This window comes from Sus scrofa, chromosome X (assembly GCF_054392235.1).
Source record: "Sus scrofa isolate SSC_HxYL_T2T_F1_AM1 chromosome X, Sscrofa_HxYL_maternal_Yorkshire_Landrace_v2.0, whole genome shotgun sequence".
Classification (NCBI taxonomy): Eukaryota; Metazoa; Chordata; class Mammalia; order Artiodactyla; family Suidae; genus Sus; species Sus scrofa.
In genome coordinates this window covers 40,502,521-40,508,520 of record NC_139401.1, presented here as the reverse complement: position 1 = coordinate 40,508,520, position 6,000 = coordinate 40,502,521, and positions in this window count along the sequence as shown.

Below are 6,000 nucleotides of genomic sequence, written 5' to 3'. Positions count from 1 at the left end.
ATAAAATGAGTTTGGGAGTATCCTTTCCTCTGCAATTTTTGAAATAGTTTCAGAAGGAGAGGTGTTCTAAATGTTTGATAGAATTTGCCTGTGAAGCCATCTGGTCCTGGACATTTGTTTGTTGGAAGGTTTTTTTTTGTTTTTTTTGTTTTTGTCTTTTTTGCTATTTCTTTGGGCCACTCCCGCGGCATATGGAGGTTCCCAGGCTAGGGGTCAAATCGGAGCTGTAGCCATCAGCCTACGCCAGAGCCACAGCAACGCGGGATCCGAGCCGCGTCTGCAACCTACACCACAGCTCACGGCAACGCCGGATTGTTAACCCACTGAGCAAGGACAGGGACCGAACCCGCAACCTCATGGTTCCTAGTCGGATTCGTTAACCACTGCGCCACGACGGGAACTCCTGTTGGAAGGTTTTTAATCACAGTTTGAATTTCAGTTCTTGTGATTGATCTGTTCATCTTTTCTATTTCATCTTGGTTTAGTCTTGGAAGATTGCACTTTTCTAAGAATTTGTCCATTTCTTCTAGGTTTTCCATTTTATTGGTGTATATTTGCATGTAGTAGTTTCTTATGATCCTTTGTATTTCTGTGATGTCCGTTGTTACTTCTTTTTCATTTCTAATTTTATTGATTTGAGTTATCTCTCTTTTTTTCTTGATAAGTCTGGCTAAGGGTTTATCAATTTTGATCTTTTCAAAGAAACAGCTTTTCGATTCATTGTTCTTTTCTATGGTTTTCTTCATTTCTATTTCATTTATTTCTGCTCTGATCTTTATGATTTCTTTCCTTCTACTAACTTTAGGTCTTGTCTCTTCTCCCTCGAGCTGCTTTAGATGTAAAGTTAGCTTGTTTCTTTGAGTTTTTTTTTTTGTTTCCTAAGGTGGGCTCGTATTGCTGTAAACTTTCCTTTTAGAACGGCTTTTGCTGCATCCCATAGGTTTTGGAGTGTCGTATCTTTGTTGTCATTTGCTGCCAGGTATTTTTAAATTTCCTCTTTGATTTCTTCAGTGACCCATTGGTTGTTTAGTAGCACGTTGTTTAGCCTCCACATGTTTGTGCTTTTTGCAGTTTTTTTCTTGTTGTTGATTTCCAGTCGTATAGCGTTGTGGTTGGAAAAGATGCTTGATATGATTTCAATTTTTTAAAAGTTACCAAGTTTTGATTTGTAGCCCAGGATGGAATCAATCTTAGAGAATGTTCCATGTGCACTTGAGAAGAATGTATATTCTGTTGCTTTTGGATGGAATGTCCTATAAATATCTATTAAGTCCATCTGGTTTAATGCTTCATTCAGGGCCTGTGTTTCCTTATTGATTTTCTGGCTGGATGATCTGTCCATTGCTGTAAGTGGAGTGTTAAAGTCCCCCACTATTACTGTGTTATTGTTGATTTGTCCTTTTAAGGTTGTTAGCAGTTGCCTTATATATTGTGGTGAACCTATGTTGGGTGCGTAGATATTTAAAATTGTTATATCTTCTTCTTGCATTGATCCTTTGATCATTATGTAATGTCCTTCTTTGTCCCTTAAAATATTCTTCATTTTAAAGTCTATTTTGTCTGATATGAATATTGCTACCCCTACCTTCTACCTATCATTTACATTTGCATGAAATACCTTTTTCCATCCACTCACTTTCAATCTCTGTGTGTCCTTTGCTTTAAAGTGGGCCTCTTGGAGTTCTCATCAAGGTGCAGCAGAAATGAATCCGACTAGGAACCATGAGGTTGCATGTTCAATCCCTGGCTGTTGGTTAAGGATCAGTTGGTTAAGGATCCAGTGTTGGTGTGAGCTGTGGTGTAGGTTGCAGATGTGGCTTGGATCCTGAGTTGTTGTGGTTGTGGTGTAGGCTGGCAACTGCAGCTCCAATTCCATCCCTAGCTTGGGAACCTTCATATTCCGCCAGTGTGGCCCTAAAAAGCCAAAATAAGTAAATAAATAAAGTGGGCCTCTTGTAGGCCCCATGTCATACATGGGCTCTTTTTTTCCCTATCTAATCTGCCATTCTCTGTCTTTTGATCCGAGCATTTAGTCCACTGACATTTAAGGTAATTTTTTTAGATGTGTATTATTTGCCATTTTCAATCTTGTTTTCCAGTTGTTTTGTTTTGTTTGTTTGTTTTGCTTTTTAGGGTTGCACTCAAAGCAGCATATGGAAGTTCCCAGGCTAGGGGTCGAATCAGAGCTATAGCTGCCAGCCATAGCCACGCCAGATCCGAGCCATGTCCTCAACCTACACCATAGCTCATGGCAACACCAGATCCCTGACCCACTGAGTGAGGCCAGGGATTGAACCCACATCCTCATGGATACCAGTTGGATTCATTTCCACTGTGCCACAACGGGAACTCCCTGTTTTCGTATTTCTTTGTTCCTTTTTCTTCTTATGGTTTGATGGTTTTCTTTTGTTCTCTTCTTTTTGTTTTTTGTGAATCTGTTGTATGTTTTTGATTTGTGGTTATCCTGGTTTACCCCATTACTATATCTCCTTGCTTTAGACTGGTAGTTATATAGGCTCAAACACATTCTAAAAAAATATGTACATATTCTTACTCCTTTCCCCCACATTTCATAATTTCGATGTTCACTTTTACATCTTCATGTTTATCCTTTTGCTGCTCATTATGGTTATAAGTGCTTTTACCAAAATATATACATATATATGTGTGTGTGTATACACATGTATATACGTATAGAAAATCTGTGTAGTGGCTTCAGTGATTTACTTTCCAATTGTGATTTTCTCTCTTATGACTTATTCTATTTAGAGAAGACTTTTCAATATTTCTTTTAGAGTTGGTTCAGTGTTGCTGTATTCTTTTCATTTTTATTTGTATGAAAAATTCTTTCTCCTTTTTTTCCTCTTTTTGGCTTCTCCCATGGAATATGGAAGTTCCCAGGCCAGGGATTGAATCTGAGCTGCAGCCTCAATCTGTATCACAGCTGTAGCAACATTGGATCCTTAACCCACTGCGCCACATTGGGAACTCTCTTTCTCTCTTCTTCTATTCTAAATGATAATCTTGCTGGGTAGAGTATCCTAGGTTTCAGGTGTTTCCTTTTCAGGACTTTGAATATATATTGTCAGTCTCTTCTGGCCTGAAAAATTTCTAGAGAAATCAGCTCCTAGCCTAATGGGGTTCCTTTGTAACTAAAACTTTCTCTCTTGCTGCCTTTGGAATCCTCTCTTTAGCTTTAACTTTTGCCTTTTTAATTGTAGCGTGTCTTGGTATAAGTCTTTTTGGGTTCATCTGGTTTGGATCCTTTGTCTTTCCTGTACCTGGATGCCTGTTTCCTTCCTTAGGTTTGGGAAGTGTGCAGCCATAACTTCATTAAATACTTTTTTTTTTTTTTTGGTCTTTTTGCTTTTTCTTTGGGCCGCTCCAGCGGCATATGGAGGTTCCCAGGCTAGGGGTCGAATCGGAGCTATAGCCACTGGCCTATGCCAGAGCCACAGCAACGCGGGATCCGAGCCGCATCTGCAACCTACACCACAGCTCACGGCAACGCCGGATCGTTAACCCACTGAGCAAGGGCAGGGACTGAACCCGCAACCTCGTGGTTCCTAGTTGGATTCGTTAACCACTGCGCCACGACAGGAACTCCCATTAAATACATTTTTGATCCCCTTCCTCTGTCTTCATCTTCAATCCCCATTATGCATTGATTGGCTTGCTTTATATTATCTCGTATGTTTTGTATATTGCTTTCTTTTTTTTTTTTAGGGCCATACAACATATAGAAGTTCCCAGGCCAGGGATCAAATTGGAGCTGTAGCTGCTGGCCTACACCACAGCCACAGCAACACCAGATCCAAGTTGCATCTGCGACGTACACCACAGCTCATGGCAATGCTGGATCCTTAACTCACTGAGTGAGGCCAGGGATCGAACCTAGAACCTCATGGATACTAGCTGGGTTCATTACCGCTGCCACGATGGGAACTCCTTGTATATTGCTTTTAATTTTTTTCATTTATCTTTCTTCTGCTGTTCTTTTTTTTTTTTTTTTTTTGCTATTTCTTGGGCTGCTCCCATGGCATATGGAGGTTCCCAGGCTAGGGGTCGAATCGGAGCTGTAGCCATCGGCCTACGCCAGAGCCACAGCAACCCCAGATCCGAGCCGTGTCTGCAACCTACACCACAGCTCACGGCAACGCCAGATCGTTAACCCACTGAGCAAGGGCAGGGACCGAACCCGCAGCCTCATGGTTCCTAGTCGGATTCGTTAACCACTGCACCACGAAGGGAACTCCTTCTTCTGCTGTTCTGATTGGTGATTTCCCTTATCCTATCTTTCAGATCACTTATTCATTCTCCAGCATTATTTAGGTTGCTATATATTGCTTTTAGCTTGGCTTTCATTTTGGCAAATGAGTTTTCTAATTTTAATTGGCTCCTCTTTATAATTTCTAGTTCCTTGTTACAGTGATCTGAATTTCTATTGGTAGCCTTTCTTAATTCCTTCAGTATTTTTATTAACTTCCTTTTGGAACTCAGGATCCAGTAGACTGGAAAGGTCTGTTTCATTGTTTTTTCAGGGGATTTCTCCTGTTCTTTCCTTGGGAATGGTTCTTCCGCTTCTTCATTTTACTCGTATTCCTCTGACTCCATGAATTTAGGAGAAACAGTTGTCTACTGTGATCTTGAATACTTTTGCCAGCTTTGTGTTGTACCAAGTTAGAGAATTAAAACACACCCATGGAGTTCCCGTCATGGCGCAGTGGTTAACGAATCCAACTAGGAACCACGAGATTGCGGGTTCAGTCCCTGCCCTTGCTCAGTGGGTTAACGATCCGGCGTTGCCGTGAGCTGTGGTGTAGGTTGCAGATGCGGCTCAGATCCCGCGTTGCTGTGGCTCTGGCATAGGCCAGAGGCTACAGCTCCGATTCGACCCCTAGCCTGGGAACCTCCATATGCCGCTGGAGCGGCCCAAAGAAATAGCAAAAAGACAAAAAACAAACAAAAACAAAAAACACACCTATGGAGGAGTTCCCGTCGTGGTGTAGTGGAAATGAATCCGACTAGGAACCATGACGTTGTGGGTTCAATCCCTGGCCTCACTCAGTGTGTCAAGGATCCGGTGTTGCTGTGAGCTGTGGTGTAGGCCGGCGGCTACAGCTCTGATTGCACCCCTAGTCTGGGAACCTCCATATGCAGTGGGTGTGGCCCTAAAAAGCCAAAAGACAAAAAGAAAATCAAGTGTACAGCGTGATTATTTGATACACATACGCATGGTAGAACGAGTACCAAAATCAAGATACTAAACACATCCATCACCTCACACAGTTAACACATACATTGTGTGTGTGTGTGCGTGTGTGTGAGATGAGAATGCTTACCATCTACTCTTGCCAGATTTCACGTATCTGATGCCGTATTAGGAACTGCAGCCACCGTGCTGTACATTACACCCTCAGAACGCACTTACTCCTCTTGTAACTGCAAATATGTACCATCTGACCTGCAGCACCTCATCCTTTGCGTGGTTTTTGTAAGACATTCATCGGGGTCTTTGGGTAATTAGAAATCTTACTGCTCAAATCAGAACCTCTTATGGCTTCTAGAAATCTCTGTATTAGTGGTGAGCAACATTTATTTTCCCCTGCAAGATCCAGTTTAGGAGAAAAAAATCATGCTTACGGGCTGCCGGTATTTGCATTCCAAATGAAAATAGCTTTGAGTCCTGCGGAGGGAATATGTATTTCCTTCCAGGATAGTGTGCCTGTGCAATCAAGTGGCATTATGCTAATGCGCAACGGGTGCCGTTTGCCAGTTGCTAAAATGTTAATATTGGCAGAATCGAAAACTAGTCACATAGAGGCGGCTTTCTAATTTTTTATCCTAAAATTACTTGACAGGCGGAAGGTATAGATAAATAGAAGGGCATAAAACCATGTATTACCAGGAGTAGGCTTCATTTTTCCCCCTTTGATCAATCAGTTAGGCTTGTTTTGAGTCATTGCAGGAAACCAGCTTACTATGAATTCTGGGAGTTCC